We start from the raw sequence: 20,574 nt of genomic DNA on the forward strand, positions 1-20,574 counted from the left end.
CCCTTTGATTTTCTTTAAATCCTTAGTTTTCCCTTCCACTCTCTTTCTAACTCACTCTCTAGGGCTCTCAAGCAACAATAAAGAACAATAGGGCTAAACACACATATATGACCCAACTCATAAAACATGATTAAATCATCATTTCGAATCATAATTTTTCAAAATTTCACCATAAGCTCTATAAATCATGTTAATCATAGATATAAAGTTGGTTTTTGTTTATCGCACCTCTAAGGCCTTCAATTTCAGTTCAAAATCTCAATTGCAACAGATATTCTTACTTTCAACAGATATTTTTTCAAATTCACATACTTAAGTTTGGAAATTCATATCATCCACATATCACATGCATAATTAAGTATAGTACGGGTTGGGTTATCACAGTCTTCTCCTGTTTAGGGAGTTTGGTCCTCCAAACTTGTTTACCTCACGTTGAAAATAATTCTGGATATCGTTGCCTTTCTTCTTCCCGTTCCCAAGTGGCTTCGCTTCTATAATGTTCCCTCCATTCCACTTTTACCATTGGGATAGTCTTGTTCCTTAATTGTTTGACTTGCCAATCAAGGATTAGAAGGGGTTTCTCCTCATAAGCCATATCATCATCTAGCACAATTTGATGATAGTCAATAACATGAGAAAGGTCCCGAAAGTAGCCTTGTAACATTGATACGTGAAACATATTGTGCACTTGCTCCATGCCCAGTGGTAAAGCAATCCAATAGGCAACCGGACTCAATCTTTCCAAAATCTGAAATGGCCCTATGTACCGGGGTGATAATTTTCCTTTTTTCTCAAATCTTGTGTGCCCTTTCATTGGAGTGACTTTGACAAAAACATGATCCCCAACCTCAAACTCCAAGTCTCTCCTTCTTTAATCCGCATAGCTCTTTTGTCGACTTTGAGCAGTTTTCAATCTCTGTTGGATGATATGAATCTTTTCCGTAATAACTTGCACAATTTCAGGCCCAATCAACGACCTATCCCCAACTTCAGTCCAACAAATCAGAGTTCGACATTTTCTCCCATAGAAAGTTTCATATGGTGCCATTCCAATATGGAGTGGAAATTGTTGTTATAAGCAAATTTTGCCAAAGGAAAATGAGTTTCCCAACTTTCATGGAAATCCAAAACACACATTCGGAGCATGTCCTCTAACGTATGTATAGTTCTTTCAGATTGTCCATTGGTTCAGTACTAAACCTCAACTCTGTCCCTAGTGCTTTTTGTAAGCTTTGTCAAAACCTTGACACAAACTTAGAATCTCTATCCAACACAATGGAAACTGGAACACCGTGCAATCGAATAATCTCAGTAATGTACACAGTAGCTAGTTGATCAGCATTATAAACAGTCTTCACAGGAAAAAAGTGAGCAGACTTAGTCAATCTATCCACAACAACCCATATAGAATCCATACCTCGGGGTGTTTGGGGTAAGCCCACAATAAAATCCATAGTTATATGCTCCCACTTCCATTCCGGAATAGGGAGAAGCTGAAGTAACCCCGTCGGTCTTTGGTGCTCCGCTTTCACTTGTTGACATGCAGCTTGAAATGAATTCTGCAATTTCTCTCTTCATATTAGGCCACCAGAAAGCTTTCTTGAGATCTTGGTACATTTTTGGTATTCCCAGGATACATAGCAAACCTGGAATTGTGAGCTTCTTCCAAGACTCTTCCTTTAATTTTAGGGACATTAGGAACACACAATCTTCCTTTAAACTTCAACACTTAAGCTTCCAAAGAAAATCCCCGGTCTCGGTTTTGCTTCCAGCTCATTATACTTTCTTGAGGAATGCATCCTCCAACTGCCTTTGTTGAATTTCCTCAATAATAACCGGTTGTGCGGTCATTGTAACCAACATTCCATCTCGTTCATGTAGTCACAATTGCCACCTCCATTCTTTCCAAGTCAAGTAATAGTTCATTCCGCTCTGTAAGCAAACATGCTAAGTTTCCCGTTGACTTTCTACTAAGAGCATCTGTTATCGTGTTGGCTTTACCGGGATGATAATGAATCTGTAAGTCATAATCCTTGATGAGTTCTAACCATCATTTTTGTCGCTTATTAAGCTCTTTTTAAGTAAAAAAAAAAAAAAACTTGAGGCTCTTATGGTCAGTGTAGACTTCACATGTTGCTTCATAAAGATAATGCTGCCGAATCTTCAATGTAAACACCACAGCAGCTAATTCCCAATCATGCGTAGGGTAATTCTTTTCATGTGGCTTCAACTGTTGTGATGCATAAGCAATTACTCTTCCATTCTGCATAAGCACATACTCCAAACCCTTATGAGAAGCATCACTATAAATCACAAACCCTTCTGTACCCGACGGTAAGGCAAGGACCGGTGCTGTTGTAAGTTGTGTCTTTAATTCTTAGAAAACGGACTCCCTTTGTTCTGTCCACTCAAATGGAACACCTTTTTGAGTCAATTGGGTAAGCGGCACCGCAATCTTAGAGAAATTTTTAACAAATCTTCGGTAGTAACAGGCTAAACCCATAAAACTACGTACTTCTGTAACATTGGTATGAGCAAGCCAATTCACAATAGCTTCTATCTTTTGCGGATCAACAGACACACCATCCTTGTTAATTACATGCCCCAAAAACACAACTTTATTCAACCAAAATTTACATTTTTTCAATTTAGCATATAACTTCTTATCCCTAAGTGTTTGAAGAATTAATCTCAAGTGTCTTTCATGTTCCTCCATACTTTTCGAATAAATAAGAATGTCATCAATGAACACCACCACAAACTCATCCAAGTACGGTTTGAAAACCCGATTCATTAAATCTATAAAAGTTGTCGGTGCATTCATAACCCCAAATAGCATAAGTAAAAATTCGTAATGGTTGTACCTAGTTCGGAAGGCGGTCTTCTCAACATCCTATACTTTGACTTTCAACTGGTGGTACCCAGATCTCAAGTCGATTTTTCAAAACATTTATGCCCCCTATAATTGGCTAAACAAATCATCAATCTGTGGTAAAGGATATTTATTCTTCACCGTTGCCTTATTAAGTTCTCTATAATCAATACACAATCGAAGGGTCCCATCCTTCTCCTTCACAAACAAAACGGGTATGCCCCATGGCGATGTACTCGGTCAGATGAACCTTTTGTCAAATAATTCTTGCAACTGTATTTTCAATTCCTTCATTTCTGTCCGAGACATTCTGTGACGCCCTAAAAATTGGGAACATCATAGAATATATTAACAATTAAATACATGGTTTATCTAAGGTTACAAGAGTAGGAAACATCACTGATGAGTCCTTTGGCTAATAACCTAGCAAGATCCCAGAAAAGATTGGAGGAGTCAAACTAGCCTCCCTTCAAAGTCCATTCTCCTTAGATAGCAAAGCTACTCTTCTGACAGATCTTAACAAGATATTAACACAAGGTCTATATGAGTCGATGAAATATAAGGGATGGGTAATATAAAAGATATGTATAGATATATAATAGTTACAAAATCAAGTCTTAAATACAACATGGGATCTATCACTTACAATCTCAAAACACGTTTACAAACTAATTTCTAATCCTCCTAGGGTAGCATTCAGCCTTGCCTTCGACCGGTCTAATAGTCTTCAATACCTGGTATGAAACGCCATGAGCTTTGAATGCCCAATAAACGCACACACCCCCCATCCTTTTTTCCCAATCCAATACACTATCATATTTATAGCAAGCAAGTAGTGGCGCATGATATTTAAGTCAATAACAACAATTTCAATAATAGAGGAAAGGAATATGTCATTCAAATAGATAACAAAGGTTATAATGTTAACGGTTAGTATTCTAGAAATCCCCCAAAGAGATTTCATTCTCCCAACCGCAAGAATTGGACACCGGACTATTTGGAACTTCCCCTTTTGCTGCTTTGTTGCAGAACTAACCTTGGATGCCTACCAACAGTTATATACCGCGTAGCGCCAACCGCAAGGCCTCAAAAGGGACGGCGAAAAGAAAAAAGTTTTATCACCCTGAATCCAACCTTTTCCTTCCGAAAAAAGTTTTATCCTCTTGAATGTCCCATCCGAACCCAACCTTATCTCACCAATCAAACCATCGCAAAGAGTCCGAATACATCCGTTCCATTCTAGGGTTTACACGACAACTGCTTGCTCAAGACTTAACCTTCAATTAGGGAGCACATTCCATCAATCTAGACATAACACACTATCATCTCTTCAATATTCAAGTGATCAAAAACCCAATACCACCCCAATGAAGGTTTCCATTAAGTTAGATGTCTTAAATTAAAGTTAGAATAACTTAACAAGACAATAATATCCACATAAGCATGAGCATTACCAATTGAAGAAGATAAGGAACATGACCATAACACATTCAATATCATACCAAGACATGATCACGTACAAATAAGCATATTCATGAACACAAGAGCATAAAACACCCATGCAAAACTAAATTTCCAGATTCGTACCAATTAAAGATTAAAATCAAAAGGACTATTTCAGATTTTTCCCAAACTCGGCCTTCCTACGGTTCATAGAGAATTTAATCTAGTTTTCAGAACATGTTTTGCAAATGGAATAGCTTTTCCAAATAATTAATTATTTAAGAAACACTCTAGCGCTGTCTAGATTCGTTGACCGTTATGAAAATCGAATTTTCTTTCAAACCACTCACTCTTTTTCAATGAAACCAATTTTACTTGAAAGAAAACTCTTTAAGGAAGATGTTCATGTACAACTGAGGTCCAAAAGATTTTTCTACATTTTCCTAGAATTTTTGAAAGTTGGCTGTAAAATAGATTTTTCATGCACAATAATTAATGGTTACATGATATTTAGCTAACCAGTCCATTCCCAAACTTATGTCAAAGTGCACCATATCAAAAGGCATCAAATTAGCACACAATGGAATATCTCCAAGTAAAAACTCACATGCAGGATACATAGAAGCACATAACACATAATCCCCAGATGGGAGAGACACGCATAACACATAATAGATCTATTCAAATTAGAAGCAAATGTTTTCGAAACAAAAGAATGGGTGGAACCCGAATCAAGTAGCATATGAGCAGGTTGGCCATTGATGGAAAGCATACCTGAAACCACAACGTCTGAATTTTGGACATCACCCGGGACAATAGCAAAGACTCTCCCTTGCCTAACATTGTCTCTAGAAGTAGTAGGCCTTGCCGGGGTCTTTGTTACAGGAGTAGAACCGGCTGAACTAGCAGTTGTCCTATTCCCTTTTTGTTGCCTAAACATAGAACAATCTCTCACCATATACCCCGTCTTTCCACAATTAAAGCAAGCCCCTGATGCTCGATAACAAAACCCCCTCGTGCTTCTTTCCACACTACGGGCAAGTTGGTGACAAATCACGGATAGAACCCAAAGTGTTGGAAGTTCCCAAATTTTGCTTCTTACTTTGTGAGGACGCTGACCCTTTGTGCATATTGGAGCCTTGCCTTTTGCCCTTCCAATCTGAGTACCAGTTGCGGTTGGCTTGGTTACCTTCCGCTATGATGGCCTTATCCAATACATCCACATATTTCTATACCTGCAATACATTAATCTTCTCAAGAATGGAGTCTCAGAGACCTCCCTCACATTTCCTTGCCTTCTTGTAGTCTGTATTGACTATGTACGGTGCGAAACGGGCTAATTCGGTAAATTGCTCTTCACACTCCGCTACGGTCTTGTTCCCTTACTTCAAGTTTTCAAACTCCAACACCTTCATGTCTCAGATACTCTATGGGAAGTACTTCTCATAGAAGATCTCCAAAAATTAAGCCCAATTCATACTTAATGCTCTCCTCAACTAAGCATCCACCAATGGCGCGCCTCATCCTCTAGTGTAAAAGACTTTTTGTGCCTCCATGCATGGAAAAACTTCAAACAATTCTCGATACCAAGCAATGAGCACCCAAGCCTCCGCCTTTAATGGATCAATTCCTCCTTTGAACAAGGTGGTTTCATCTTCTTAAATTCTTTTGTGAGAGCAATAGTTCGGTCGTTGGCCTAGTGGTCTTGCACTATAGGTGGTGGCACAGGCATTGGTGGCGATGGTTGTTATTGTTGTTGTTGTTTAAAGGACTCTGCTATGTCCATAATCATTGCCTCTATCAAGTCGTGCGGAGGTTGAATCCTTTACATCCTTTGCCCTTGTTCTCACCACGATTTAGAGGGACACACATTATAACTTTCCCAAATAATAAACACATAAGTCACATTTACAAATGCACATTTTCATGTCATGCTTGATTATGGATGCATTATGGACGCAACTTAAACTCTTTCTAGACTTCTTATTGCTTGCATGGACTCGTATGTGAGATATTAACTCGTGCTCTGATACCACTCTGTCGTGACCCGAACCCGCCCCTAAAAGTTTGGGTCATAACCGGTCGGTAATCACTTGATTACCTTCGGCCTCAAACAAACATGCAGAGTAATTATAGTAATGGGCCCAAAAGTGGAAGTATACAACAAAAGAATGAGCCCATTGAGCTATACCAATATGATCAAAATATAACGCATCCACATCATTTACATGCCCATGCAAAAGAAATATAAGTATCGAAAGAAATTTGTGCATAACATTTACAAACCCAAGACCACATTAGCAAAACAAAGTAAAGTCAAAGTATGATGTGAGTCAAAGACAAAACTCCATCTCAGAGACATGAATCGATTGGGTCTTAAAAAGAATGGCTCTTGAAGCTAACTCTAGGGGTGTGCTCCATGCTGCAAATTACCTACATGTGCATACATAAAATTGGGTAAGCGAAACTCAATAAGTAATAATACAGTAAAACGGTGTAAACAAATAGTCATAAGATTCTCACAATACCCAAAATTGTATAAACAAAATGGCCTTAGGCCCAATCATACTTCAAAACGGCCTCGGGCCCAACATATAACAAAACGGCCTCGGACCCAATCATATATTAAAATAGCCTCGGGCCCAATGTATATCAAAACGGCCTCGGGCCCAATCATATTTCAAACAGCCTCGAGCCCAACATATAACAAAACGGCCTCGGGCCTAACGTTGCACATTGTGGCTTGCTTTTCGTGCTCCTTTTGGATACGACTAGCCCTACAGTTCGGACTCCCGTGGTTCTGAATCTGATTTCACAAATGCAATGTGAAACAGTAAAAACATAAAAAGAGTCTAAATTCGGCAATTCTTTTGGAAAATCGATGTTTGAATAAAATGCCAAAAATGGACTGCTTTGCCAGATTTCAGAGTCGCTACCTAAATGTTTTTTGAAAAATTTAGTAAACCCGTGACTCGTGCCAAAAGCCATTAGTCCGTTATCACCAAAGTGTCTCGGCTCAGGAACTTAGGTATGAGAGGGGAAGGTCATGAGTTGAGCACCTCCAGCACCCGATCAAAGATCGACCTCTACTAATCGTAGTGTGATTTTTATGTACATTATATGCTCTTGTTCCGATTATTTAGACTAACATTACTATGTGTTGCACGCAAGTATAGACTAATTTACAAAAATTGGAACGTTTTGATTTCATGTTTGTTTCAAAATTGTTTGAATACGCCACTTGAAAAGGTGAGTTCGTACATTAATCAATTTGTCATAATTTAAGCAATTAGCTTTCATCCATCGGTATTCAAACAAGTATATCATTTAAGCAAATAGACTCATGGAAAGAATGCTCGATATGGTAATAATCACACGCAATGCAAGATGCTAAAGCGAGAAACACTCACATAGTACTCCAAGGTAAGGCAAATAAAGCAAACTAATTAGAAAACATACATGTTCCCAAACAATGCAACATGACTAATGCAATGCACACATTTATACAAGCTTTATAGGCTCGGCTATGAGCATGGTATATGATCCAATTCAAGACATGTGATAAATCACGTATTCAAGCAATGAAATCGATTTTGACATTGGTTAATATGATGAGCCGAACCCAAATGTACATGAAACAAGTGTATGCGAACATGGGAATGCTAAGTAAACATGATGCTCTATACTACCATCATAAGCGAGTAAATAAAAGGGAGAAAGAAATGGGGGTTGGAAGACATACACCATTATTACATGTTCGCCCTCATGCAAGAGGGTGCGAATAAATGTCTGAGTGTCCGGATTAAGCTAACTATTACAAAATCAAATGAATGAACGAACTAATTGAACTAACTATCAACTAGTTTTCTAAGTTATTACAACAGAAGTACTACGATCATTACATCTATGTAATATGAACACCAATAATTACAAAAAATAATTACAACAAGAATAATTACAACAATGATATTTAGAAATTTAATCCAAGCAACCATGAGACACAATGATCGCATGCACAGTGCCTAAAAGCTGCTATGTCTGCCTAAACCGCTCTGTCTCACCTTCAGCCACTGCCTTCTGTTTCTGCAAAAAGCTCATTGTTTACCACACATTGGGAGCCAGCCGGCTCCAAATGAGATCTGGCTAGGCCCAAACAGTGCCGGCCGGCACCAAATTTTGTACCAAAAGGTGTTTTGTGCTTTGAGGTGAGAACAGTGCAAACAGAGCCTTTTTAGGCCCTGTTTGTCTCTTCTGCCCCTCTCTATCATAGGAAACTCAAGAGAATGACAAATTCGCATTCAAAACCATCAATTAGCACAAGTTGATGGCTTGATGATCTCGAGCATGTTCGGACAAAATTGGTAAATGTGATGAAAAACCACCATTTCCTCCTATCATAAAGGCTCAAAGAGGGGAATAGACACGCTCTAAGACTTATCAACGTATCATGAATTGATACGTGACAATTCACGGAACGATGGGCTCGGCATAACGTCCGGTCGGATCCAATCAACTCTACGCATTTTCTTTATGTCGGTTTAGTTCAATTTGAGCCGATTTTATTTGTCATTGCCATTCTTTAATCGATTTGTTCAAAGTGATGTTTAAGTCCACTAAATGAGAAGAAATGTCAAACGAGAAGTGATTCTTGGCATAAAAGAGAGCCTATGCCTTGACGATGAACCTCCATAAAGATTAAGCCATTGAGTATAGGTTTCTTTTCCATGCATTGAATAACTATCGATCGGTTGAAATGACTCATAAACAAAAGAAGAAAAGAAATGAGGGAGATTGCATAAATGAATACTAAATTGATTATTAAAATGGAGACTCTTGACATGAAAATTAACCAAATAAAAACTATCAAAGCATGGTTGACACAACACAACTAGCTAGATATGAAGCCTTATAACACAACAAGCTAAATATTCAAAGCATATAATTAAATAAATTACAACAGCCCTAAAACAGTCCTTTATATGCTTAAAACAGTCCCTTATATGCTAAAAACAGTGGCTAAAAATCATATTAAAGAGCATAAAAAATGTAGGAAAAAATAAGACAAAGCAAGGCTAGTGAATAAAAACAAAGAGAGGTGGCTAACCTCTCCATTTTTGAAACCTCAAACCATGTTTTTAGCCTTTTGAAAACTCTGAAAAATCAGTTTAATAGGCGAAGAAAAGTGGGTAGAATGAAGGTATAAGCTATGAAGTAGAGAGCAAGAAAGGGTGTTAACCCTCTCTACCCTTGGGTAGCCATTTAAACCCAAGTTTCAACACTTGAAATAAGATCAAAATAATACAAAAACACAAGAAATAAACAAAGAAAAATATAGATGAAAGCAATGCAAAGGTGATGAGCTTATACCTCTTGAAGAAGGTAAGCTCTTGTTTGTAAACCAAACTTGGTCTAAGCTCACTCTCAAACTTGAATTGTGACTTACAAAGCTCAAACAAGGTTCTAAGTTCCTGCTCTAAGGTTGGCTGGTTAAATATCTCAAAGGTAGCTTGCACAAGAAGAACGAGCTCTCAAGGGTTGTTTAATTTCTTTGAAATTTTTCCAACCTCTAACACTGAGATATATGTTCATATTTATAGAATTTTAGCAAAATAGGTCATAAATATCTTCAAAAATGGACAACTGGCCCATTCCCACCCAGAACAGTGTTTCTCGTTATCGAGAGCCGGCTGGCTTCCAATGTGGTACGGCTGGCTTCCAATATGTTCCCCTGTTCCACTATTTTAAACTCAATGTAGGGTGACACAATGATCAAAAATGAATTTATGGGGTAAACATAGTATAAATATGAAAGGTTTATGATTGGTTTTGGAGCGAGAGCTTACATTCCTTCATTGAGACTTCGAATCACACACAGCACAACTTCATCATCGAGTGCCGAGGACAAAGCGTCCAAGTCTTGCGAGCAGTCAAAAATAGGGTATCTACACACATGTCATATAATATTAATAAGGTTTCTCATTTCAAACAAATCACAATGTCAGCACCAATCACCCTTCATGGTTCGAAGTATACAATAACGAACATATAAATATGGTATTATTACTCACAGTGATGATTGATCTTGCAGCGATTCCTCCGACATACGACCTATACCAAACAGGTCACACACATATTCGATAAATAATTCACTTCAATTATACTCTTTTATTTCATTATTCACAATCTTTTTTAATGAGTTTCTATTCATCATTTCACTCCTAAAAGGGGTTAAATAAGGTTGGGAATGCATTCCAGAGGGCGGGGGTAGCAAAGTAAAACAACACAATTTTTTTCCTGTTTGGCCGCACGTACGGCCGGTCCAGCCGCTCAAGCGGTCTAGCTCCACACGTGCGAAAATGGCCGCCGCTTGAGCGCACAGAAAGGAGTGGGTTTAGGCTTAAATCTTGGGCGCTCGTCTGGAGCCTGAGGCCGCAAGAGTGGTTTGGGCTCATTCAGGCAGTCTGAAAATGGCTCCAAGATGCAAACGTTTTCCTCTCATTCCCAAGTCCAAATCCATGTAAAAACAACTCAAAAACATGATATATAAGCATGATACAAGTGTAATTCCTCATCAAACATATCAATCTTGCATTGTAACAACCCTCATACTGTTTACCGACTTATGACTGATTGATTACCGTTAAACTGAATTGATTACGACTGATAATTGAACTGATTAAAGTACGGAACTGACTGACTGAAATTTGGAAACCGAATTGATTGAGTATATGTTAGTTAAATTGCATTCTATCTGTTTGACTGGATGATTATCTGTTCATGCTTATATGTTTAAACTGCTAATTGAAGGCCATATCGGCGGCCGAATTAGAAACCGATTGATGTTCCATGATCCTCAGAATTAATGTGATTTTATGGTATATTTATCTGAAAATTGATTAGGTATGATTAAATTAGATTAAAATAAGTTAATTGCAATAGTTGCTCTATTTACCTTATTGCCATTGTTAGTGGGCCCTTATTATAACATGTTAGATCCTTGGTATGCTTGAATCAAACATTTTGCTCAGCTCATTTCTTGCTTTTGCCGACTAGAGGGAGAGAGTTAAAGGAGAGAGTTAGATTTCACCTCTTTTGGCTTGGTTTTGCTTGGAAATTGAAGAAATTGTTAAGGAGATTGCATATTTGAGCTCCCTTCTTGAACTACAAGACTAAAGGTAGCTCCATTGTCTTCTTGTTCATGTTTTGAGTTGATTGTTGCATGGTCCAGGTTAGATTGTAGAAGCTAAGTCATGTTTTGGGTCATTAATGTTGAATTGAAGCTTGATTGTTGCATACATGTTGCCATTCTTGAGTTTTGAGGTTGTAAGTTCATGTTTCCTCACATGCATGTCCATAATTTTGTAATGGTCCATGATTTCATCATGTTTTGGAAACAATTAGCTCCTTAGAGCATAAATTGGAGCTTTGAAATTGGTTTGAATTCATGCATGTTTGCATGTTCTTCATATTCTTGAAAATGGGTTTGAATATGGTTTTAATTGACTCACATTTGGGGCTTGAATTCATAAATTGAGCTTTGAAACTTGTTATACATTGAATTTAGTTGTGTTTTCCAGAATTTGGGCCCAAGAGGTCGAGTTTGGAGTGGTAGAATGCTTGGTTTGAGCTTGGGAGGCAGATCTGGAAATTCCAGATTTGGCTTCCTCGCTCGAGCGAAGGATTACCCGCTCGAGCGAGAACCGTTGTCCAGAGATCCGCTCGAGCGACCATCGAGCGACCATCGCGCGCAAAATCTCAGCATCCAGTATTTTTACTGTTTTGCCGACCGCTTGAGCGAAGGATTACTCGCTCGAGCGAAGCCTTTGATTTTGGACTTACGCTCGAGCGGAGAAAGTCCCGCTCGAGCGAGGCTCCTATTTTCAGCAAACTTTGCGAAATGTTTTCTAAGTGTATTTTTGCATCCTCATCCCACCCTAGGCATTCTTAGGCCTAGTTTAAGGCATCTTAATGAGGATATAGATGTAGAACACACCAAGGCAAATTAGGGATTAAGTTATGATATTTCCCAACTGTGTAGCTTAGTGTGTGTTCAACCTGTGAACTGTGTAGGGTTGGCAACTGGGGAGACACGCTCTAGCATACTGTAGCCCAGAACTCTGTGAGTAACAATTGTGTAAAGATATGTTCAACTGATTATCTTTTGGATACTGAACTAAACTGTTTACTGAACTGGTATTATTTACTGAATGAATGTATGTCCTTTATTTCTGAACTGTACTGTGGCATCCTTAGTACTTACTGTTTACTGTTACTGTTACTGCGACAGAATTCTCTGTCGGTTCCCTCGTGGAGCCACTACTGTTTACTGACTGATGGCCATCATTACTGTTCGGTCTTTTAAGACCTACTGTTACTGTTATGCTAATGGATGTACCACATATGACTGTTTACTGTACTGAACAACTGAAATACTGATTGAATTGAACTGTTTTCATTACCGTAAGGACATTCATTCTAAACCTCTTTACGCATTATGTTATTCACTGGGCTTTAGCTCACTGCTCATATATATATGTAGGTGTACAGGCACCAGATCGGAGCTAGGAGCGTCAGGGTAACTCCAGTTTTGTCAAGCCAGCCTTTGTGCCTCACTGCGAGGTTCCGAGTTGCCATGCTATGGCTTTGGGGTGTTTTGTTTGTTTCCCCCGTCTGTCTCCATACTGTTTGGATTACTGTATAGACTGTCTGTTGCTAACTGTACTGTTATCAAGGGATTAGGTCCCTGTACTGTGTGACTGTAAATTTTGTATAGACTGTACTGTTTGTGTATGTATGGATGCATGAAAAATCTTTTTGGCATACAGACTGTCACAGCTCAATGGACATTGTTTAATTACTGTTTTGGCTTCCGCCAGGCCCTGTACTCTGTTTTACTGTATTACTGTTAAGCAGGCCTTCGGTAATCTCGGATTACTGGCCGGTTACGGTGCTAAACCCATAGGGCCGGGTTTGGGTCGTGACATGCATCAACAACAAATTCATGGACTCATCTCTTTCACATATTCATATATTACATAAAGTACATAAACCGTGAATAATCTTACAACAAATATTGTTTTCATCAATCGCCTAGGGTTTGTTTCATGGTTCAAACACAAGAGTGAACTAAGATCAAACAAAGATGGAGAGATTGGGGCTCAAATTCATATATTTAGCTCAAGCCACCATTCTTCTTGATTTCATGACAAAGATGAGTTAGAGACAAAGATTGTAAGTAAATTAACATACCTCAACTCAAATCTAAGGTTTGCCCTTTGATTTTCTTCAAATCTTTAGCTTTCTCTTCCACTCTCTCTCTAACTCACTCTCTAGGGTTCTCAAACAACAATGAAGAGCAATAGGGCTAAACACACATATATAACCCAACACATAAAACCAAATTAAATCATTACGAATCATAATTTTCAAAATTTCACTGTAAACACTATAAATCATGCTAATCATACATATGAAGTCAGTTTTTGTTTATCGCACCTCTAAGGCCTTCAATGTCAGCTCAAAGTCTCAATTGCAATAGATATTCCTATTTTCTACAGATATTTTTTCAAATTCACATACTTAAATTTGGAAATTCATATCAACCGCATAATCACATACATAATTAAGTATAGTATGGGTTGGGTTATCACATTATGAATTTTATTTTTTTAGTTAATTCTATTAAATAAAAAATTCTAATAAGGGAGTATTTGTAATTTTTTAAACCACAAAGGACAATCTGTATTTTAAGCAATCTTCAGAGGGTGCATTTGTAATTTACCCTTATTTTTTTGTATAAATTATAAATACACCCCCTGAAATTTACTTAAATTATAAATTACCCCTGTGATTCAAAAAATTACATTATGGCCTCTAAGGTTTCTAATTTCATAATAAATAGGTTCTTTTATTAATAAATTATCAAGTTAATTAACAATTTTTAATAATATTAAAATTTTATTTCAATTAATAATTCAAATAATTTTATTATTATATAGGTGAACTGATAAAAATTTCACTTTTTCAATTAATTCTGTTAAATAAAAAAATTTAATAGAAAAATATTTGTAATTTTTTAAACCATAAAAAAATATTCATATTTTACGTAAATCTCAAGAAGTGTATTTATAATTTATTATTTTTTTATTTTATTTTATAAATTTTAACCTAAAGAAAGATTTAGGTTAAAATTTTTCTTCCCAACTAGGAATGGCAATGGGGGGCAATGGGGTGGATATTAATTCCCCATCCCCATTCCCCTATAATAAATTTTCCCCATTCCCCATTCCCCATTCCCCATGGGTACCACCCTCCCCATTTTTTAATGGGTATGGATTTTCCCCAACCCACTTTAATCCCCATTTTTATTTTTTATATTTAATGTTAACAACCACTTTTTTTTTTTTTTTTTTTTTTTAAGGTTCACAACAAAAACTAAATATACCTTCAATCTTTTTTCTTTCTTTTTAAATATATTTAATGTTAACAATTTTTTTTTTATTATTTTTTATTTTTTATTTTTTATTTTTTTTTAACAAAAAAAATATATTTAGCTTTGGTAAAAAAAAAATTTATATATTGGATGAGTTACCTACTCTTTAAAATATATATATTTAAATTATAACCAAAACTAAATATATATTTAATTTTTTTTTTTTTTAAAGATTCACAACCAAAACTAAATATATAAATTATAACAAAGTCAGAACCTTTAGCTCTTCCAACCATGTAGTTCCATGTATAATTGATAACCATCAATTAATTACCTTAAATATTGCAGCGATATGGCAAACGATTGGAAGTTGTTTTCTTTTCAGAATTTAAATTTTTTTTTTTTTAAAAAAGTATAAATGGAAATAAAGTTTCCACACATGGAGTATATAACAAAGTCAGAACCTTTATAAAAAAGTCAGAACCTTTAAATTTATATAACAAAGTCAGAACCTTTATAAAAAAAAATTAAATATATATTTAGCTTTGGTAAAAAAAAAATTAAATATATATTTAGCTTTGGTAAAAAAAAAAGAAAAAAAAATTAAATATATATTTAGCTTTGGTTGTGAATCTTAAAAAAAAAAAAATGGTTGTGAACCTTAAAAAAAATTAAAAAAAGGAAAAAAATTAAATGTATATTTAGCTTTTGTTGTGAATCTTAAAAATTAAAAAAAAAAATGGTTGTGAACCTTAAAAATAAAATAAAAAAATATTGGACGTATATTTAGCTTTGGTTGTGGATCTTAAAAAAAAAAAAAAAAAAAAAAAAAAAAAAAAAAAAATTGGTTGTGAACCTGAAAAAATAAATAAATAAAAAAAGAAAAAAGATTGAATGTATATTTAGTTTTAGTTGTGAATCTTAAAAAAAAAAAAAAAAAAAAAAAAAAAAAAAAAAAAAACATATGGGGAAATTAGTGGGTACCCATCCCCAACCCATCCCCTGTGGATATTTAAAGAATATCACCTACCCTACCCAATGGATAAGAAAAAGAGGGGAAAACCCATGTATTTGGGTTGGGTCTCCATGGATACCCACAGGGTAGGTTATCCATTGCCATCCCTATTCCCAACCACCCCCTCAATAAATAAAGGTTTCGTTTGAGAAGATGGTTTGGGTGGGTTTCGGACTAAAACAGTCACAAAAAATAAAATAAATTTTTTAATTTCATAAGACAAAATATCACATCAATTTATAATTATTATATTCTTTCTCTCACAAAAAAATTTTAAAAAAAAATCAAGAAAATCGACTCACTTCTCAAATCAAACTTTTTAACTCTAAATTAAAATAATTAAAAAAATTAAAAAACCAACCAACTTTTCAAACGAAGTCAAAGCGTGGTGTGGTGTGGTGTGGTGTGGTGTGGTGTGGTGGGGGGCTTAAATTTGATTGGTAGAATTTTTTATTTTTATTTTTATTTTTTTTTATTTATTCATAGTCGCGATAAGATATCTTTTCACTTTCAGTTTTAACATCCTCCAATCTCCAATCAAAGTCGACAATAAGATATTTTGTGACCGACCCAACTATTCCCACGCGCACAACACAGCGCGTGAAAACAAACAAATAGTAGATAGGAGCATCAACCTTCCTTCACAAATGCCTGCTGAAATAAAAAGTGATGGAATTATATTTCTTGTGTGAATGAATCACAAATCTCCCTCTATTCATCATCGAGCATGGCCGACAACAATCACCTCCATCTCCAAACCCTAACCAATTCCAATTCCAATTCCAATTCCAATTCCAATTCCCTCACCACCACCACAACCAACCACCACTCCCGCCGCCGCCGCCGTGATAAGGAAGACGAAGACAGCTTTGCCGCAGAGGGCGACGCCGCCGAGGTCTGGGGCACCTTCACCGAGAACTTTCGCCAAGTCCAGTCGGTTCTCGATCGGAACCGCGTACTGATTCAGCAAGTTAACGAGAACCACCAGTCGAAGATTCACGACAATATGATCAAGAACGTTGCTCTAATTCAGGAGATTAATGGAAACATATCGAAGGTCGTCTCTCTCTACTCCGACCTTTCAACCAATTTCTCCACTATGTTCCATCAACGAAACGAACCTCTTGATTCCAAGAGCAAGGACGATACTTCTCAGGCTTGAATTGAATCCATCGATTTTCAGTAAATTCAGTCCCCCTCTGTGTTTGTTTGTTTGAATTGATGTTAGTTTCAAGTTAATGGTGTGTGTGTGTGTGTGTTTAACTGTCTGAGCACTGGCTGTTGGAACCATAGGCGTGATAGATCTCTGTAGTGATGCTTATAAGTTGCGTTTCTCATGGTTTTATAAGGAGGAATCATGACTGCGGGACTTACCATCTTCCTCCTCAACTTGTTGACTTTAATGAGGTATTTATGTTCTGTTCGTTCGTTCATTATCTCTTGCTTTTTTGTTTTTGGTTCTGCATATAACATATGTTACATGAACTCGGGTACGAGTATCGAGTGCGGTTGTGGGTGTGCATTCAAGCGTCATACGTTTATAAACTTAAATCTTAAGATACATATACAAAATTAAATAGGATTCAAGAAAAATATGAAATTTCTAACTTTAATTCATATGAGAAGCTAGGAAATCTGAGTTTCTTCTTCATATATTGTAACAAATTAAAGAATCCGAGTTTCTAAATTGGGTACTTGTCATATCTGGTGAACAATGGCACTTTGGGAAAATAGAAGAGTCCGAATAACACAACATATAACTGATCTGATATGTTGAAGTTAGATTAAAATTTTGACTTGAGGATCATAGGTTTTTATTTATTGAACAGTGAATTCATTTTTTAAATTGGTGTATCTTGTGTGTGGATTTTTCCCTTTTTTCCATGGAGATTTTGGTAGGAAGAGAAACTAGCAGAGTTTAATTAATATGATGAACAATTGTTGTTGCGATGCGTCAATAAGGTCACAGGACCATCTAGTGAAAACGATATGAGGAAGTCATACAAAAATGTGTAAATTGAGTACCTTTCAAAATTGCAGCTTGAGTTTTTTGTTTTTTCAAGATTCTTGCAACTGAGATCTACACATTAAGGAATTTCTATTCTCTCAACCGTTTTTTGTACCTCCTACTCTTAATTAATGGTTAAAAACTAATACAAGAAAAGATTGCCTCATTTGAGTGGTTTAGTAAATGGTGTGCTCTTCTTTTGGGGTGGAGCATGCTAGTTTCAGCACATTGTTTACCATACCATACACACATCAGAGATTGGTCTCAAACAACACTAAAAATTTGGCTGCTCTTTCAAGTCCAAGGAGTTAACAGTGCTATCGTCAAATAGCGCTGTCATAAATTCATAAATCCGTATGTGAGAATTATGAAGAAACATATTGTCAAATATATCTGTTGCGTCGAATCTTGACTATAAGAAATTACATTTTGTATTGGACTGAGTAAGAACAAGGAACTGCAAGTTTTAATGGATACATGTATCTATGAAATGCTATTTTGATATTAAACAGAATGGAAATTGCTTTTCACATTCAAAATGCGGGCCCTTGAGAGATATGTTACTGCTGCAATAATAATATATATATAAAAATGTTACTGCTGCAATAATATGTCGTTTGATACAATATGTTTGAAGGTACACACTTCTTCATCTGCCTTAATGTTTGCTTCGACAACATCTCTCAAATTTGACCACCATTGTGGTTTTGGTGAATAGAAGTTGGTGAAAAGAATATAACAATGAAGGCAAGGAAGCCGAGGAAGGGGATGGTTTAGCTATTTAACTTTTTTTGAAATTTGTTTTTCCAAGGATTTGAGAAGTTTTAGACTCAAATCATACTATGATTGGCAAGATAGTGATGATCTTGTTGAAAATATCTTACTTATTTAGAAGATTAATGAATAGAAATTTAAGGTTTGCTTTGCCTTGGATCTTTATTTTGATCTCAAATATTTCAAGATCATGGAGCAACCACTTTGTGCTAATAATGCTAAATGGTAGGTTTATTCTTACCTCTCCCAGCACCCCTGATTAATGGGGCCTAACCATGGATAATGTCTTTTATCATGAAACAACTGCAAAAAGAAGAAAACATATGGCAAGGGAGAGAATATTGTGGAATCTTGTCTTGTTCATCTTTGATGTTTACATGGGTGATGCCTGACATGGTCAGGGATCTTCTGACTTCATGGATTAGAGGGTGTCCGAGAGGCAGACATAGGATACTTGGGTGACTACACCTTTATGTATTTTTGGTGCATTTGGCAGAAACAAATAGATCTTTTGAAAATGAGGAGAGTGCTATATTGCGTTTGAAAGGAAGACTCCTCACGTCTCTTTTCTTTCAGTTAAATGATCCCTTCTCTTTTGCTCTTGATTATTTTGTACAGTTTTTGGGCAAATTGTGTATTCATGTAAAGATATAGTTTTGATGTATATTTCATGGGTACAGAATTAGTGCCCTGGTTTTTTCGGCACCTTCAGAAGTCTTGAGACTCTAAATGCAGTCTGTATTGATCTTGTTATTCTTGACGGGTAATTCAATAGTTAGTTTTATTCCCTGACCAGCGGACCTTAAATATTATCAGATGGTTTCTAATTTTCACACTTGGTTCAACATCTCAATGAAGCCATTTTAACAAATGCTCGTTACTGTGGGCTTTAGGGTCTTAATATTGTTGTTATTGTGAGAACACTACTATACACTACTATTCTCCTTTTCCTTTTAAGATTAGGAATTAGTGTTAGTGTTCTATATCTAATAGCATTCTCTGTCAGTGGTGTATTTTGTTCAGGATTAGGATTTAGCATTCTATATACTTGAGTGATGTATTCTTTGTTCAACGTAATCTAATATACAGTTTTGTTTAGAAATCTTACATGGTATCAGAGCTAGGTTCGAAACCGTAGCTGCTTCGCTTGTCGCCATCGTGATTTGCTGGTCAAAGGGTCATCGATCTTGACCCCTCCTTGGTTCTTCTGGTTCATGATCAGCCCTAAGTGGTGACATTCTGGTTTGTCTGGGTCATCACCATCAGCCCTCTCTGGTTCGACTGGTTTGTCGCCATCGGAGTCGCGACTTTTCTCTCTCCATACTCGCGAAGGTTCGAAACCCTAGCCCTCTCTGGTTCGTCTCGCGAAGGCCTCTCTTTTCCTCGAGATCTCTGTCTGATTCGATTCACAGCCATCTACTTCATCTCTCTGGTTCGTCTACCTCTCTCTTCCTCACGATCTCTGTCTGATTCGCTTATCAGTCTCAGTCTCTCTCTCTGTGTCTTCAACTTGGCTATTTCTATTTAAAACCCTATTTCAGGATTATTGCGCTAAAACCCCATATTTGTCTGTTTATTACAAATTTTGTTTTATTATAATGTTAGATACTAAAATTCAAGCTATCAAATGTAAACTCACTGGTGGCAATTATGCCTATTGGGTCAGTGTCATGAAGAATTTTCTTCTTGGTCAAAAAAAATAGGACTATGTTTCTGGTTCTGTTCCTCGTCCATCGGACCAGAAGGTGGAAGGGTATCTGTCTTCCTGTGACACTTGAGATTGTGATAATGTCCAAGTTCTAACCTGGTTTCATAATTCTGTGGATGACCGTATTGGAATAATGTTTTCCAAGTACAGTACTGCCAAGGAAGTGTGGGATTATTTACTCGGTGTTTGTCAACAGTCCAACTTTGCCAAGCAGTATGAGTTGGAAACAACTATTCAGAGTGCTCGTCAGCGGGATTAGACTATTCAGGACTTTTATATTGAGATGACAGGTCTCTGGAATCAGTTGGCTCTTATGGAACCA

At 36.6% G+C, this 20,574-nt stretch overlaps 1 non-coding gene across 1 annotated transcript; it reads left to right on the forward strand.

The window, feature by feature from the left end:
• Positions 1 to 16,276: 16,276 nt before the first annotated feature.
• On the forward strand, positions 16,277 to 18,709 carry LOC114283402 (uncharacterized). The gene is made up of 3 exons (XR_003636551.2): positions 16,277 to 16,944; positions 17,112 to 17,169; positions 18,408 to 18,709. It is a non-coding gene; the product is annotated as an uncharacterized LOC114283402 (transcript).
• The last annotated feature ends 1,865 nt before the right edge of the window (positions 18,710 to 20,574 follow it).

This window comes from Camellia sinensis, chromosome 1 (genome assembly GCF_055761805.1).
Source record: "Camellia sinensis isolate YWXY chromosome 1, ASM5576180v1, whole genome shotgun sequence".
NCBI classification, from domain to species: Eukaryota; Viridiplantae; Streptophyta; class Magnoliopsida; order Ericales; family Theaceae; genus Camellia; species Camellia sinensis.